Source organism: Lathyrus oleraceus, chromosome 1, assembly GCF_024323335.1.
Source record: "Lathyrus oleraceus cultivar Zhongwan6 chromosome 1, CAAS_Psat_ZW6_1.0, whole genome shotgun sequence".
NCBI classification, from domain to species: Eukaryota; Viridiplantae; Streptophyta; class Magnoliopsida; order Fabales; family Fabaceae; genus Lathyrus; species Lathyrus oleraceus.
Window position 1 is genome coordinate 197,394,158 of NC_066579.1, and position 18,665 is coordinate 197,412,822.

General features: G+C 40.6%; 1 long non-coding RNA gene across 1 annotated transcript; it reads right to left on the bottom strand.

The window, feature by feature from the left end:
* Positions 1-10,052: 10,052 nt before the first annotated feature.
* LOC127127295 (uncharacterized) lies at positions 10,053-10,808 on the bottom strand. Its single transcript, XR_007805308.1, has 2 exons — positions 10,346-10,808; positions 10,053-10,203 (listed from the first exon to the last, which is right to left on the bottom strand). It is a non-coding gene; the product is annotated as an uncharacterized LOC127127295 (long non-coding RNA).
* Between the last annotated feature and the right edge of the window lie 7,857 nt (positions 10,809-18,665).

Below are 18,665 nucleotides of genomic sequence, written 5' to 3' on the forward strand. Positions count from 1 at the left end.
AGCGGTTAAGATGGCGAAGATGCTGATTTACGGTGGTGAACACGGATTTGACGGCTGAGCTGGGTTGCAAAGGGGTTTCGCCGGTGGGAGTTTGAGCGGAGGCGATGAAGATTGAAGGTTGGGATTTTGAAGGTTTACGGTGTTGTGGGGTTGTGCGGATGTTTCCGGCGTGGAAAATGCGAAGGGTTCTTTTGAGGGTTTTTAGTGTAGCGAGAGAAAGAGGGTTTTGTGAGCTGAGAGTTGAGTGGTGAGGGCGATGGAAAAGAAGAAGGCCTTCTGCTTCTCTTTTCCTTTTTTAATTTTCTCTTTTTTTTTAGCCAGACTATGAACAGTAGAGAGAGGCCTTTTAATGAAGAAAGTGTGAGTGTGAAATATTGAGTGGGAAGGAGTGGCGTGAGATGTGTCACGTGGGCGAGGTAGAGAGGAGAAAGTTTGTTTATTTATTTCCTCTTTTCTTCCCTTTAGTCGTTGCCAGCACACAAATATTTGTGGAGTGGAGAGAGAGACGGTTACGGAGTGGGTGCCAGTTGTCCACGAGAGACAGAGAGATGTGAGGAGCTACACGTGTGTTACCGTTTAGGAGGGGATCCAATGCAATCCTCATTATTTATTATTTTTTTTAAATTTGAAAATTATAAGGTATTTAGCAATTATTTTAGAAAATAAAAATCAATTCACCAAATACAAATTCAGACTAATTATGTAATTAATTCTAATTCATAAAAATAAATTCAAACTAATTATTTAATTAATTCCAATTTGTTCAAATGATATCTTGATTAAGAAAATAAAAGTCGGGAACAAATATCCTCGAAAAATTAAATTGGACATGCTAAAATGGTCAGCACAAAATATATTTATTAAAAATACAGTCTTTCCTCAAATTTTAACGATTCAACCGATTTTTTCTGTATTCTCAAATAAATTCATTTTGACTGACATTTCAGGTGTTTATTCATGATGCAAATGTATGTCATGCTATGCATATGATGCAAAAATGAAAATGAAATTAATTCTATGAAAATTTAAATATGCCCGGACAAAATTGGGGTATGACAAATAGATAGGATTGTCGAAGTCATACTTGGCCATAGCATTGTCGTTAGTAGTGAGATCCAGGTGGTCCACTTTGCATGATGGAGGATCATGCTCTACCTTAGAATCAGAGATTTTTTTTTTGGAAAGAAAGAAAAAACGAAAAAAGAAACATTGCCATTTTTTTTGTAAAAGTAGAAAAAAACTGAAAGAAAGAGAACACAAAATTGTTTGCAAAAGCCGTCCTTTATTGATGATAAAAATAATTGCGAAATGTAACTAAATGGATGGCCCTACAAATGAGCCGTTACACCTTGGGAAAAGTGTAAGACTTTATTATGCATGTAATAAAGGAAAACAATAAAAATCACTCTTTCAGTAGAGTAACCCGGACGATTTTTTCAGACGACCAATTGTTGAGACTCTTCATATTGATGAAGCAGCATCTCAAACAGCATAAATGAGATTCTCTGTATCGAGTCGAAGCAGCATCTTATCTGATAGAATTAAGATATTCCGAACAAGGGAATGATACCTTAATTAAATCTAAGACTCTTCGAGGATACTAGAGCAGTATCTCTAAAAACTGAATGAAACTCTTCATATTGATGAAGCAGCATCTCAAACAGACAACTGAGATTCTCCATATAAATGAAGCAGTATCTCAGATGTTTATCTGTTGGGGGAAATGTTTTAGACAAGACTCCTTTTGGAGGAGATTTACTGGCAAAGCTCTGCAGTGGAAAAGCTCATAAGAGACTTTTTAGGGTAACCTCTGCTTAGGGAGCAATGATAGCAAAGATGTTGGGGAATATCATTATTAATCTCAAAGTTGAAGAATGATTGGCTGGGAAATAATTCCACGAGCACATGCAAGGTAATAAATTTATTGAATTAAGTGAAGAAAGTCCGGGATACATATGGACGACCCTGAATCTTGATATTTTATGTTTGTATGATGTTTCACTTTGGATGGAAATGCCATGCATAGGATGATGCATTAGATGCATGAAGGGATGCAATTGTTGGGGATATTTAGGATGTCTATGTATGAATGCGAATAATTTTGTTCATTTTTTTATGAAATTTCCGTTTTGACAGGAGTGCTTATGCATGGGTATGTTGATGATTGATAGGATTGTATTTGATGAATCTTCCTGTTTGGCAGGAAAATTATGCATGAAATGATGCATGTGATGCATGTGGGAATGCAGTTGGGTAATTGGATGTTTTTGTAGGGTTTTATTCTGGATTGCCAATGAGGTTGGACTTTAAATGGGAACTGCCAGATGAGAACTGGTGAAGAAGATTGAACTGTCAGATGAGAACAGAACTTGAAGGATATGTCACCAGACGAGAACTGGTGAAAACAAATGACATATCAGACGAGACTGACTTAGTTTTTGTGTGTCAGACGGGAACTGACTTTTAAAGTGGGCTACCAGACGAGAACTGGTATCGAAATAGGCTACCAGACGAGAACTGGTATCGAAATAGGCTACCAGACGGGAACTGGTATTTAAGAGATAATTTACCAGACGAGAACTGGTATTTGGCAAATGATTTGTCATGCAAGAACTGATTTTTGATATAGTTCGCCAGACGGGAACTGGACTTTGGAATAAGTTGCCAGACGAGAACTGGACTTTGAAATAAATTGCCAGACGGGAACTGGACTTTGAAATAAATTGCCAGACGGGAACTGGACTTTGAAACGAATTGCCAGACGGGAACTGGGCTTTGAAATAAGTTGCCAGACGGGAACTGGGTTTTGAAATAAATTGCCAGACGGGAACTGGGCTTTTGAAAAAGGTTGCCAGACGGGAACTGGGCTTTGAAATAAATTGCCAAACGAGAATTGGACTTTGAATCTCCAAGCGATGTTGGGCTTTGGTGTTGTGTTTTGTGTTACAAGGCCTTTTGATGTTAGGTTCAATGTTATGGGGTTAGACCCGATGAATGTTATGATATGCATGGTTTTATGCTAGATCAAAGCGACATGACTAATGCATGATGATGATTTATGTAATGATTGGAAGGTTTTCAAAATGCCCCTGCATGGGTGTTGGAAGAGAAGGTTCTTTGCAGGAAGGCTTCTGTCTGTCGAAAGGTTATTTGATAGGGTGATAGCATGATTCCCCGACACTCATTCTGAACTCTGCAGTTGATGACGTGTGAAAAAGCTTTCCTTTGAACAGCTTGAAGTCAGGGATATGACTTGCTCCTGTATGGCTCATCTTTCCCCAATGTGATGAGTCTATGCACAACGTTTACCTCGAAAGGATTTTGAAAGCAATTGTACCATGATTTGGAGATGGATTGCCCCATAATTTTGATCCATGAAAGGATTTATCCTTGGTTATCCGACTCCTGGAGTGATTGAATTTGCTGTGCTCTTGAGGTAGCTTGCCCCAGTATGAGCGTTGAAGCGACTTAACTCACCTAACTGAACATTGAAGGGGTGTGCCCCTAGTTAATAGAGTCCTGCAATGATTTGCTCTGGATCAACTGATTCTTGAAATGACTTGCCCCTGATTAACAAATGTTTGGAGACTGTTCAGGCTGACTGATTCCTGGAGTAACCTTCCTTCGATCAACTGCTATTTTTTTTTTTGGGTGGCATGCCCTGATTCATGGATAATGAGGTAGTCTTGATTCGGGTCAGCACAACCGAATGTCCAAGTTCCTCTGATTGTTCCTTATTGTTGGAATTTCCCTGACGTCAAGTACTGACTTGCAGTTAAAACTATTTGTTCAGAAATGGTAATTTTAATGTGATATTCATGCAAGTTTTGAAAAGAATCATTTATTGGAATTATGCGATAGTGTGTGATGAGTGGACCATGAGTCCAAATGTAATGTTGATTTAGCAATATGAAAAATACAACAAGAATATTATACCAAAGTAGATGATTAGCAAATCTTTGGGAGTCAGTTTACGCAACTTTGATGTAGTATGCTTTCAGAATAAACCCTGCTTCAATTAGGTCTTTTATGGGTTGTAACGTGGCCTGATTCGTGGTTATCGAAACAAAGGATATGAGGCTCAAAATTATTATTGTACCCACCCTTCTTCTTAATAAACTCCAATCCTACGCTCAGTTAATTCAACATACACATTCATCTTTTTGAAGGTGTAAGGATAAAGATGGTGATTCAAGGTCTCTTGAAATGGCAGCCACCTTATTTTGTTTTTTTGAATGTCGGTGACCCTTTGATTTTGGTATGGTGGTCACTGAATCTTGTTTTGGTTTTGCTGAGGATTTTCGTGACCTCTTTTGATTTTTTTTCTTTATCCCTAACTTTTGCCTGAACTGCTTTTGAAGCTTTTAGTCCATCGGGATTGCCCTAATTTTTTCCTAAGTTGCCTCTTGGGTGTTCAACTTAGCGGGCTTTTCTTTGATTTTATTTTTGATAGGTTGTGACTGCCAAGTCAATGGTCCTTGAAGAACAACCGTCATAACTTTTGGATTTTCCAGGGTTCCTTCGACACTTTAGGATGTGTGCGAAGAATGGCATGTAGTTGATCCACATACGGGATGTTTCATCTTGTAATTTGAATGCATAGTCAAATTAACTGAACACTACCCTTCCCCAGGTTAAACATAAGGGTTTGTAGATCCGAAAGAAACTCCTACTTCTAGGCTCGAAGTGGTTGACTAGGGATTAACTCCTTATCTCTCCAGTGTTTGGGGATTCGAAACAATGCATGTACATCATTAGCAGGATTTTATCCGAAAGCATACAATCAGCAATTATGGGTATTTTATTTTCGTCATCCTCCCTCCAATTTTGCTAAAACAACAATTTGATAAAGAAGGTGAGGTAAAGAACATGGATGTATTTTTTTTGTTGTTTTTTTTTAAACAAGAGAAGAAAAATGAGCGAATGCGAGATAATTTGTTCAAAACATGCATCATTGCTTCATTAATATTACCATTAAAGACAACAAAATTTAAAAACGAGTAGCATTCAATCAACAAAGAAACTACAAATGCAAAAATAGAAACAAATCAGTCCAACGATTGCCAGTGTTGAGGATGTTTTCATGTCTGAACCGTTGGCCTTATGAGATACTCCCTTGAAGTCTTCGAACTTATTCAGGAGAGAGGTTGACGTGCACCAACAGGTTTCCTTCCGGAAAGGATATGTACTTTTTGTCAATCAACTGTTGAACCTTGGCTTTGAAAGCATTGCAGTCTTCAGTCGAGTGCCCTATTGACCCGGCATGATATCCACATTGCAAATCTGGGTCATATCCAGGTGGGTATGGTTCTGGCAATGGCCTAAGAGACTTGGGATCCACCAACGAGTTCTGAATCAGATATGGCAGAAGTTGACTGTATGACATGGGAATTGGATCGAGAGGAGCATTCCTTCTTTCCAGATTGTTTCGAGGCCTAGATTGGTTCAAAGGATGATTTTGATATCCTCGACCACGAGATCGTTGATTTGCGTAAGGAGCAGACCATGGTTGCTGGTATGGTGCTCTTAGCGTTGCCGGTTGCCTGACATCTGTTATGACTACATTGGTTTCATCCTCTTCTTCCTTTTGGGAATTGCTGAGGGATTCTGTCTCGCTAGCTTGGTTGCTCGAGGCACTTTGGATTCTTCCGCTTTTTAGGGCACTCTCGATGCGTTCTCCAATTGTCACTAAGTGGGCGAAGTCTGATAACACATTGCCTACCATCCTTTCAAAGTAAGGACTCTGTAAGGTATCCATAAACAAGTCAACCAATTCCTTATCCAAGAGTGGTGGTTGCACCTGGGCTGCCAATTCTCTCCATCGTTGTGCATATCCTTTGAAAGATTCGTTGCTCTTTTGGGATAAGCTTTGCAGTTGCCTTCGGTCTGGAGCCATGTCCAAGTTGTAGTTGTACTGCTTCAAAAAAGAATTCGCTAAGTCTTCCCATGACTGAATATGGCTTCTTTCCAATTTCATATACCAGCTCAACGATGCTCCAATCAAACTGTCCTGAAAACAGTGAATCATCAGCTTGTCATCGTGAGTATGTGATGCCATTTTTCGAAAGAACATCACCAAATGGTGCCTTGGACAACTGTCCCCTTTGTACTTCTCGAAGTTGGGTAATTTGAATTTCGGGGGGATTACCAGGCCTGGTACTAAGCACATATCAAGCCTAAAATTGTCATTTACATCCATTGCTCGGACTCTCTCCTCAAGGGCATGAAGCCTTTCAACATCAGGATTGGTCAATGGCATCAACTGGGATTGAGTAGGAATGTTCACTTGTGGAGGATTATAGTCATACAGAGGGTCATACATTGGGTTGGTGATTACAGTAAAGCCTGATGAGGAACCAACATTCTCTGTGACACCATGTTGAAAATTGTTCTTTGATTGGGCTAGCCTAGCCTCCAACATCTGGTCTATCTTTCCTTTCATGTTGTTCATATCCATTTTCAACTCAACTTGATTATGTTCTCAGTGCTCCCTTGTCTTTTAGTAGCTGTCAAAGGTTCAGTACGAGTGTCAGGAAATCAGCCTGCTGGTAATTGGCAAAAGGACGGGATGAGTTTTTTTGTATTGGAAAATGATATGCAATCCATGCTGATGAAATGCAAATGCATGAAATTTTATATTTGTATGCAAAGAAAATGTAATGCAGGTATAATTAGGATTCAGGATATCATGAGTATCATATGGTACACCTTATATGGAGGTTCTATGTTCTCTACCCCACACACAAAGGATGGCTCCTAAGGTTGTTCGTTTTCAGGATAAGAACTTAGAGTCATGGACCAAGTTCAGTCTTCCATCGCAATAATGGGCTAGCCACATCGAAATGGAAATTCTGAATCGGTCTACTCTAAGTGGGATCCTCGTATTGTTCGAACAGGGTGTAGACCCTCCGGTTCAATACTACACGATCGCCAATCATGAAGACGGACTTCAGTTTAGGATGAGGTTCCCAGAGTCATGGACCATGTTCAACGTTTCCTCGCAATAATGGGCTAGCCATATTATGATGGAAATTCTGAACAGATCTACTCTAGGTGGAGTTCTCGTATTGTCCCAATGAGGTGTACACCCCTCGGTTCAATACTACACAACTCCGGGTTCTAAGTTCTTCTCAAAGCTCGGGTATGGAGCTTATCTCACAACATGTGTCAAACACCATAGATCACCCAACATAATAGCAGAATAAATCATATTGCATAAATAATACAACAAGATATAAAGAAGCAATAAGGAAGAAAACAAATCTTAACATTCATAGCAATTTGAACTAAATTAGGCTTGACTCTCTCTAGCTTGGAGCTAAGTTTCCCCAGCAGAGTCGCCATCTGTCGCATCTCGAAAAATACGATTCCTCGCGATGGTCGCGGAAAAAAATTTAGTTCGAACAGAGTCGCCACCGAACTTTATTTATTCCGATGAAGGAATAGGAAAATATCGATAAAACCTTTGAAAAATAGAATAATGGTCGTCGCAACCATATTCGGGTTCGGGAGTCGATTACGCAAGGGGAAGGTATTAGCACCCCTCACGTCCGTTGTACTCAACGGGAACCTTTTAGTCTAATTTGCTATTTGAATGTTAGTTAAATGTTATTTACTTGCTTCGAGTGGTAAAGATTGATAGTAGAGATGGATGGAAACCTCAGAAGGGGAAAAGGGAAGTTTTTTATTAGTGTGCTCGCGAAGATACAGCAATCTCCTGCCTACGTATCCTTATGGTGCAATAAGGAAATCAGAGCATTCGTAGTTCGGGCAACTACGGTTTTGGTGTGTTTTGTTTGATGGACGACTGTGTAGATCGGCGTTCTAAAGGCTAAACGCTGGCTTGTCTACTCTCGGCGGAGGCTTAAGCACTGGTTTGTTATACGCATTAGAAAGGATTGACAGTGTCCTTTTGAAGAGGTTTTGGTCACGCGGGGGTGACAAGTTAAATTGATGTGTTTGGGTGTTTTGGTTTGGTTTCGATCGCACGGGGCGAGAAGTTAGGTTTGATTTGTTTGAGATATTTTTGGAGAACGACGAAAGGTTGAGCAATATGGTGTTCACCAATCGTCCAATTCTTTCGAGGAATAATAAGGCGTCCGCCTTTTATTCCTTTTTCATTCAGATTATTTTGAAAGTTTGTTTGTGGATGTTGAATGCGCACGGTAGCGAGGCGTACGCCTCCTACTTGCTTATTCAAGGAATAATGAGGCGTACGCTACCTATTCCCTTATCCAAGTTTATTTAGCGTGTTTTAATCGGAAGTCGATAATTTGTGCAATATGGCGTTCGCCAATTATTCAAATAATCGAGAGATGACGAGGCGTACGCCTCTCATCTTTTGTCATCCGAAGTTTAAATTGTAAAAGATATGTCTTGAGATGTCGCATTGGATTTGTGAAAATAGTTTGTATTTGAATTGGTAGGTTTGGATTTAAAGATGATTTGAGTTTATTTGATCGTGGTTTTGAATTGATGACGAAGATTCGAGCAATGTGGCGTACGCCAATTATTCGAATAATCGAAAGATAGTGAAGCGTACGCCCCCTATCCTCTTTTCATCTGAAATGTAGAATTAAAAGGATTTAGGATTTGTAATTGATTTAGAAGGTGTGATTTGAACTTGTATGATTATTAGGGTTTTAATTGAATGACGAAAATCCGAGCAATATGGCGTACGCCAATTATTCGTATAATCGAGAGATAATGAAGCGGATGCTCACTATTCTCCTTTTCACCCAAAATACGAAATTAAAAGGGTTTGGAATTTGTAGAAATGATTATGATTTGAAATGATTTGAATTTGGAAATTATATTTGATTTTGAAAAGTGATTTGAAATTGTGATTTAAGATTTAATCGGGTGACAAGAACTCGTGCAATATGGCGTACGCCAATTATTCGAGTAATTGAGAAATAGTAAGGCGTACGCCTCCTATCTCCTTTTCATCCCAAGTTTATGTTTAAAAAAGAACATTCTTTTGAAATTGAATTGGTTTGGAAAAATGATTTGAATTCATGTTTAGGAATAAATGAATTTTATTTTGTTTATTATTTCATGTACTCGATTAGTCAATAACCAAGTAGGTTTCATTGTAAGGAAGCCCAAGAGTAAGCTATGTGAGGTTGATGGCGATGCTAGAAGCAATCGACTTACAAGGGTGTTTAAAAATGGGCTCGATATTAAATCGAGAATTGTATGATTTGTGCTTTTAAAATTGGTTTGTGTTGGATGATGAATTGATATTGAAATAAAATTGGAAATAGTTTGTGAAATGATGATTACATGAAATAGTTTTTCTTTTTTGAAATGTGAAGTTTGTGAGAGTGGGAGAAATTAAACAATTTCTTTTAATCAAAATTAATTTATTAAAATTTGTTTAAATTGATTAATTAAATTAATTAAAGTTAATTATCAAAATTATTTAATTAATTCAAATAATTAAGTTAATTAAAATTGATTAATAGAAATTAAACTCATCAAGTTTTAATCAATTAATTAAGCCAAAAGAGAAAGAAAATAGGAATTAACATTGATTTAATCAGCATGTAACGATGAATACGTGCTCGGAACCGGTTTGTACATAACGACCATGAAATTGAAATGTCGTATGTGAGTTCTAAACGCGGTGAAATCATACAATTAATTTATTGAAGTTTGGCGGTATGCCGGCATAAAATTGCCGAATCCACAGACCGGAAAACCGGTTCATATGATACCGTAATGAAATAGAATAACAACCATCCCCAACTTGTTTATGATATTTTCAAATGATAAAGAAAGATGGCAGCAATTTAAACATCTATCACATGTATAAATTGGCCCAAACATGATCATATAGAAGTAGTACACATTTGTAGCATTGAGCTCTTTAGAAACAGCACTAAAATTCAACCCCATATTATGAAAACTATTAATCAAACAATGTAATAACAACCTATGATGAATAAAGGAACCCAAGGTACATGAATGCCATAGCAAAACTCAACGTACACACCACTTCACCATCAGTTACGAAATTTCACATACTAAAAATAAATAAAAAAAATAAAAAAAATAATAATTCTTTGATTTTTTCAACTTCTATGAAGAAACTAAGATATTCCTAGAAGTATCCTTCGGCCAAACAATACCGGAGTATGCTGCCATGGAAACCGAATCCGCCTTGAAACAGGATTAATGCTAACATTCCCAGGATTAATGCTAACATTCCAAACATAACAGTTCCATATCCAAAATAATCAAAAAAAACAAAATCAAATTTCAAAATAACTAGAACCCAAAATCTGAACAGAAATAACATAATAAAAACCAAACTTCGCCGAAATATAAGTCGAATACCAACCGGATAGAGAATGGCGAAGGCGAGATCTGCGTCAACCTTTGCTATCGTCGGAAATGGTGAGAACCGACCTTGGACACGGCTTGGAAATTATAGAAATGCGGACTTTGATTTGTTGTTTGGAAGAATTCTGCAGTAAACTCGAAGCCAAATATCAGTAAGTAAATCAGAAACTTCAGCTTCTGTTGAGTCGAAGTTACCGACACAATGGCGGTATCTCGGATGCGAGGTTAACAAAAGAGGATAAAACCGGCGAGGAACAATGAAGGTTGTTTTGTGGGTTTCAGCGGCGGAGTGAAGGTTGTTGAGGAAGGTGAGCGGCGGTAGTGGTGTGGTCGGTCTTTGAGATGTTGGTGGTGACGCGCGATAGGTTTATTTGCTGGTGGTGGGGTTTTGACGGTTGAGTTTGAAGAAGATGAAGGGCTTCGCGTTTTTTGACGGCGGAAAGGGTTTTGGATGGGTTGCGAGCGGTTAAGATGGCGAAGATGCTGGTTTACGGTGGTGGACACGGATTTGACGGCTGAGCTGGGTTGCAAAGGGGTTTCGCCGGTGGGAGTTTGAGCGGAGGCGATGAAGATTGAAGGTTGGGATTTTGAAGGTTTACGGTGTTGTGGGGTTGTGCGGATGTTTCCGGCGTGGAAAATGCGAAGGGTTCTTTTGAGGGTTTTTAGTGTAGCGAGAGAAAGAGGGTTTTGTGAGCTGAGAGTTGAGTGGTGAGGGCGATGGAAAAGAAGAAGGCCTTCTGCTTCTCTTTTCCTTTTTTAATTTTCTCTTTTTTTTTAGCCAGACTATGAACAGTAGAGAGAGGCCTTTTAATGAAGAAAGTGTGAGTGTGAAATATTGAGTGGGAAGGAGTGGCGTGAGATGTGTCACGTGGGCGAGGTAGAGAGGAGAAAGTTTGTTTATTTATTTCCTCTTTTCTTCCCTTTAGTCGTTGCCAGCACACAAATATTTGTGGAGTGGAGAGAGAGACGGTTACGGAGTGGGTGCCAGTTGTCCACGAGAGACAGAGAGATGTGAGGAGCTACACGTGTGTTACCGTTTAGGAGGGGATCCAATGCAATCCTCATTATTTATTATTTTTTTTAAATTTGAAAATTATAAGGTATTTAGCAATTATTTTAGAAAATAAAAATCAATTCACCAAATACAAATTCAGACTAATTATGTAATTAATTCTAATTCATAAAAATAAATTCAAACTAATTATTTAATTAATTCCAATTTGTTCAAATGATATCTTGATTAAGAAAATAAAAGTCGGGAACAAATATCCTCGAAAAATTAAATTGGACATGCTAAAATGGTCAGCACAAAATATATTTATTAAAAATACAGTCTTTCCTCAAATTTTAACGATTCAACCGATTTTTTCTGTATTCTCAAATAAATTCATTCTGACTGACATTTCAGGTGTTTATTCATGATGCAAATGTATGTCATGCTATGCATATGATGCAAAAATGAAAATGAAATTAATTCTATGAAAATTTAAATATGCCCGGACAAAATTGGGGTATGACAAATAGATAGGATTTTCCAAGTCATACTTGGCCATAGCATTGTCGTTAGTAGTGAGATCCAGGTGGTCCACTTTGCATGATGGAGGATCATGCTCTACCTTAGAATCAGAGATTTTTTTTTTGGAAAGAAAGAAAAAACGAAAAAAGAAACATTGCCATTTTTTTTGTAAAAGTAGAAAAAAACTGAAAGAAAGAGAACACAAAATTGTTTGCAAAAGCCGTCCTTTATTGATGATAAAAATAATTGCGAAATGTAACTAAATGGATGGCCCTACAAATGAGCCGTTACACCTTGGGCAAAGTGTAAGACTTTATTATGCATGTAATAAAGGAAAACAATAAAAATCACTCTTTCAGTAGAGTAACCCGGACGATTTTTTCAGACGACCAATTGTTGAGCTTTTCTCCCGGGACACATAGGAGAATCCAGCTATCTAAGTCACAGTCGTTGTCAGCCTTGTCTTCATCTGCAACATTGACGATGTGGGGAGAAACCAAACCCCCGCTGGAGAGAGTACCGGTTTCATTCTTCTGAGATCCCGGAGCATACCCCAATCCAAACTTGTCTTCTTTGATGACTGGCTCCACAAATTTGCCCCAGCCTTGGGCATTACCAGCTTTAACCACTTCGACAGCTTGCTTGTATGAAGAGATAGAAGTCCCGACCTTCTTAAACTCAGGTGAAAAGACAGCTTCGGGCGCGACCTCATTGATGTTTATGGCTTCGAAGCCCTGACACAGCATCTCGTGCATCTCGCCGTCCATCTCTACATACTTAAATGTAGACAGGTGGCTAACAAAAATATCCTCTTCACCACAGACAGTGATGACCTGACCTTCTAGTTCATATTTGAGCTTCTGGTGGAGGGTAGAAGTAACAACACCGACAACATGAATCCAAGGTGCTCTTGAACACCTGCGGTCCAATCTTAACTGGCAACTCAACTTCGCCAAAGACAACTCTCATAGAGCCATCAAAAGCCCTCACAACTAAGTTACTTGGCCTCAGGATGGTGTCATCGCAATCCAACTTCATTAAGGCTTTCTTTGGAAGAACATTCAGAGAAGAGCCTGTATCAACCAAAATATGGGAAAGCATCACCCCTTTGCACTCCATTGTGATATGCAAGGCTTTGTTGTGATTCCTGCCCTCAGATGTCAGGTCATTATCGGTGAAACCTAGCCCCCGGCTAACGTTTACATTGGAAACTACCGACTCCAGCTGGTTAACAGTTATCTCTGGTGGAACATAGGCCATATTCAGTACTTTCAACAAGGCTGCTCTGTGCGCCTCAGAGCACAACAATAGTGAGAGAATGGAGATCTTTGAGGGTGTCTGATTTAGCTGGTCGACTACCTTGTAGTCACTTTTCTTGATAATCCTCATAAACTCGTCCACTTCCTTCTCGAACGCGGTCTTAGGAGGATCTTCCTCAGTAGTAACCTCTTCGGCGCCCATCTGTTTCCCTTTAGCCTTGGCAGCTGCCTCGGCTTCAGTATTCGCGTGTAATGTTGATGGTGTAAATAGGCGTCCACTGCGAGTGAAGCCACCAACCCCTCCAACATTGTCTACAACGGAGCTACCAATGTCAATGTCTTCTTCGTTAACTTTCTGCCCCTGGCAGTAGATATCAGCCCCATAGTGCCACGGGATAACACTGTCTTTCTCATACGGAACGGGTCCTGGTATTGTGATGGTGATCGGACCAACCAAAGTCGGTTGAGGGTTGTCAGAGTAAATTGCAACTTGTGCTGAACTTTCGATGTTCACCGTTGTTGGTTCTGTACTTTCTGGGAAATATATTGTTGTCGGAGCGAGTCTCTTGGGAACATATATTTCTTCAGGAGTGAAATAAAATGTCACCGTCGATACATCATTCTTCACTGGACGGGCCTGATCGAACTAAAGACAACCTTCATCTATCAGTTGCTGAATACCCCTTCTCAAACTGTCACATCCGTTTTCGGCAGCTTGACAATTTCTGCATTCTTCCCCACAGCCCGGGAAAATCTGTCCTTTCAGAAGTCGGTCTTTAACCACCGATAGCGAAGTCTTCACCTTAGTCACATCAGAAACCAAATTCAAAGTTCCCCCACTATCAACAGCATTAATCCTCTGCCCGCCGTAAGCCGGCATCGGGTTCTAGATAACATTAGGCACCAGAGCAAAATTGATAGCCTGGGCATCTCTCAAATCTTGTACCTTTAACTTGAGAGCCTTGCAATTATCTGTAGTATGGCCAGGTGCGTTGGAGTGAAAAGCACATCTGGCGTTGACATCATAACCTCTAGGCAAATTATTGGGATCGATTGGTGGGGCCAGAGTTCTCAACGTAACCAGATTCATGTCAATCAGCTTGGGAAGTAATACTGAATAAGGCATTGGGATTGGCTCGATGACCCGGTTTGTCTGCCTTGGACGTTGTTGATAGTGTCTCTGCTGACCCGGATTACCTCCTTGTTGTTGATTGTTGTACCTGGATTGTTGTTGCGGATGATAGTGCGGTTGAGGAACAGGTGTTGGAATAGGGACTGCGGCCACTTGATCTTGATAATAATTAGGGCGTCCTCTACCCCTGCCTCTGTCGGCATACACAATGCTTGCCTCGCCTTCTTTTCTTCGCTGACTGTTACCAGCAAACGGTCTCTTGGGACCTGATGAGTTGGAAGCACTATTGTCTTGAATTCGGCCCATCTTCAACAGACTCTCGATTCTTTCTCCAACAATTACTATCTCTGCAAAGCTGATTGACGGGCAAGCAGCCAATCTCTCAATATAATTGCCTTGAAGAGTGTTCATGAACATGTCCGCCATCTCCCTTTCAGACATAGGGGGTTGGACGGACGCATCAATCTGTCTCCAACGCTGAGCATACTCTCTAAAGGTTTCCTTGGCAGTCTGAGACATACCTTGCAACAAGGTCCGATTTGGAGCCATGTCCAAGTTGTATTGATATTGCTTGACAAAAGCCTCTGCCAAGTCTTTCCAGCTCTTGATGGTAGTACGAGACAAATGAGAATACCATTCACGAGAAGCTCCAGTTAGACTGTCTTCAAAATAGTACATCCACAGCTTTTCATCTTCCGTGTGAGCTCCCAACCTTCCCAGATAAGATTGGAGATGAGTGCGTGGGCAAGAAGCCTCGTTGTATTTCTCAAAAGCAGGGGGTTTGAACTTGTGAGGAATCCTTACTCCTTGAACCAGACCAAGATTTGTGACATCAAAGCCTAAGGAATTTTGAGACTCCAAAGATTTGAGCTTCTCAGCAAGCTCATCCATACGGCGAGTGGTCTCGAGGGCCTCGTCGTGCAAAGAAAATTGATCATACTGATAATCTTCAGTAACGGGGCGCCCGTTAATCCGAATTCCTTGATTCACATTGTACCTTCCGCCAATACCATTTCCAACATTCCCTGTGTTGCCAACATTACCCGGGTTTCCATCAGCATTTGCGTTACCCGCGTTACCAGTGTTCACAGGGTTATCAGCGTTCCCAGGGTTACCAGGGTTTCCCTCAGCATTTGGTATCTCCACCTCCGGATCGGGTCTCGGTTGCTCAACCAATTCCCTCAGCTTTTCCTGGCCTTTTGCCATACCAGTCATCAATGTCATGAATTGATCCATCCTTTCACGCATATCAGCCAGCTCTTTCTATACTTGGTCCATCGCTAGCTGTGGACGAATTTCCTTTTGTCGGGTACCTGTGGACTCGCTTGGGACCAATAACTGCCTGATGGGAACAAACATTAGACACTGCGGTGACACCTGCAAAACAGACAAGGGTTAATATGCATGGTATGCGATGCACTGCTCGTTCAGTTTTAAGGCACCCCCGTTTTGAAAGGGAATACCCTGCAAATGAATAAGCATGAGATGTTGGATGCAAATATGCAGATGATGTTATGCAATGCAAAGGCATGTCAATCAGAATTGATGGATCCGCTTGAACATCTGTCAGGTTGCACTGCCTGGAGAGAAATTCATTGAGGAATATAATACAAGACCAAAACTCTGCTCTAGAAGACCGGGTTGGTTGGAGGTTAAGGTTTCCTGAATTTAGCCCGCCCCTCACTGGTAGGTTCTAAGAACAGAAGTTCGTCAGCTTCAGCCCTTCAGTCGCGAATAATACGTTTACCACTGAAGGTTTGGTATTATTACGGGACAAAAAACCTCCATTGACTCCCCTCAACAGGACATCCTAATAGCAAGTTCCCAGTCTCGGGATCCTCGGATTGAGCAGCGAGAATGCGCCCACCAGAGCTAACATAATCACGTCTCGGAGGAGAGGCCTCGACTGAGTTCTCGGGAAATGGTCACCAGAGTCGACGATTTCTAGAGGAACATCCTGCCGTTACGGAACACCCGTAAGACATAATATATCCAAAAGAAACCTCGTCTGGGTGTGGTTCTTCATGAACGACTTAACGTAGCAACACGCCACGCAAGCCTCATGATTATCCACTCTAAAACCTGTGTGTACACTCAAGCCTGGGTAATGGGCGTATCTCTCATAGAACACCCCATCCCAACAAACAAACAAACAGATCCAACATATACAACAGATTCATGCAAGCAGGTAAGCAAATAAATGTACAAAAGCATGAACACCCAATAAACAAGAAATCACACAAGCTAGGAGGGACTCGCTTAGGGAAGATAGACCAGCAAGAGGTCAACTTCTTAGTGTCCCCAGCAGAGTCGCCAGCTGTCGCAACCTGAAAAATACAGTGCGCGAAAAAACAACCGGCGAAAGAAAATGACAGAAGAGTCGCCACCGTGCGTTATTCATCCCAAAGGAGGGAAAGGAAACGCTCGAAGTAAACCTGAAAAAGGAAAGGACAAGACGGGGTCTCGCAACCAAATCTTGGGTTCGGGAGTCGGTTATGCGAAGGGAAGGTATTAGCACCCCTACGCATCTGTAGTACTCTACGGGATCCACTTTTGTAGTTCTTGTCTAAAGGGTGTGAGTTTATCTTGTGCTGTTTACCAAAAAAAAAAGAGGGTTAAATGAAAATGACTCGCGCGGATGTCGCATCCACTGCATACGTATCTCATCTGAATATGAGAATCAGAGTCTTCGTAGCTCGGCTGACCTATGGGTTGGGGGGATGTGTGCTCGCTAAGACATCGCGTCTTATGCCTACGTATCTCATCTGGAATGAGAATCAGAGCAAGCCGTAGTTCGGCTAACTACGGGGTTATGGATTGGGTTTTGGACGAACGACGTTACTACGCAATCTACCGGATGCTCGACCTTTGGAGACTTACTCACCTGTAGTAGAAGGAGTTAACATGTTGCTTTGGGATGCTCAAGGGCAAAAAGGCAGTCCTTGATGAAGGAACCGCGCTACCTGTACGGATACGAACACATACAAAACAAACATGTATAAAGTAAATGTGCCAACAAGGGGCTCAGAAGTAAATAAACAAAAGAAAACAAATGCCTCCTATCGAGGTCTTCCAGCTAAGAAAGCGATAAAATGCGGAAAAGAGGTAAAAGTACCACACGGATAAAGATCCGAAGTAACAGCAATTAAAGGAGTAAGAAACCCAGGGATCTCCCAAGCTAATGCCATCAAAGAAAGGTGAGTCAGTACAGGTAATCGGAATGAACCTCCAGGGGGTATCCCACAAATAAAGTAGGAAAACCATGCAAACCATCTCTGCAAGAGTCTGTGAGTCCTCACAAAAACTCAACAAAAGGGTTAGTGAAACACGATAAGCATTTTTTTCATGGATAACAGTATGGTTTCAGAAACCTCACACCCTGTGGCATACATTTCAGAAATCATGTGATTAAACATTCAAGGCATAGGTTTCACCCATTCATGCATAATTAAACCCGTGCGCAAGAACATAATGAAATTCATCCATCATACCTCATACATTCAGATGATCCAAATTAAGAGCATAAAATCATGGGAATAAGGCAAACCTGATGGGAGAGACCGGTTGAAATCAAATGGCATGGCTGGGTTTGCAAGGCAATGTTAGGGTTTGCGTGAGATGAAAGTGTGTGAGTCAGATTGAATTTTTCAGAGCTGCCTGGGGGTTGCTCTGAGTTCTCTGTCAGGTTTCTCTCCAGGTTTTGTCCAGGGTTTTGTTCCAAGGAAACCTCAGAGTATTTTGCTTCCCTTCCTTTTTCTGTCTGATCTCCCTCTTTTATAACCTGATTTTCATGGCTTTGTGAGCTAAAATGAGAGAGGTCCAAGTCCAAGTTTTTTCTATTATATTTCATTTATTTTATTATTATTATTTGTATTTTTTTATTTTTTTTATTTTAATTTTATTTTAATTTTTTTTTATTTTTCGTTTTATTTTTATTTTTTATTTTTTATTTTTTTAAAAAAAGTTTCTTGGATCTAATTCTGATTGACATGATGAAATGCAATATGAAATGCTAAATGAATGCATGAATGAGGAGGGCAAATTTTGGGGTGTTACAATTAGCACCCCTACGCATCCGTCGTACTCGACGGGATCCACACACAAAAGAATAGAAGAAAGGTTGCTAAAGACTGCTCAAACACTGCACAAGGCTGGAAGGAAACACAGAAAGACAAAGAAACGGGACTCGACAGGATATCGCATCCTAGGCCTACGTAGCCTGTCGTACACAGACATCAGAGTCGACGTAGTTCGGGACAGGGGAAACGTGCTCGCTAAGACGTCACATCCCATGCATACGTATCTTCTCTGACCGGAGAAGAATCAGAGCACTCGTAGCTCGGATAACGCACGCCAAACGAAACCAACACAGGAAACCGACTGCCAATCGCTGGACTTATGTCAGACTCCA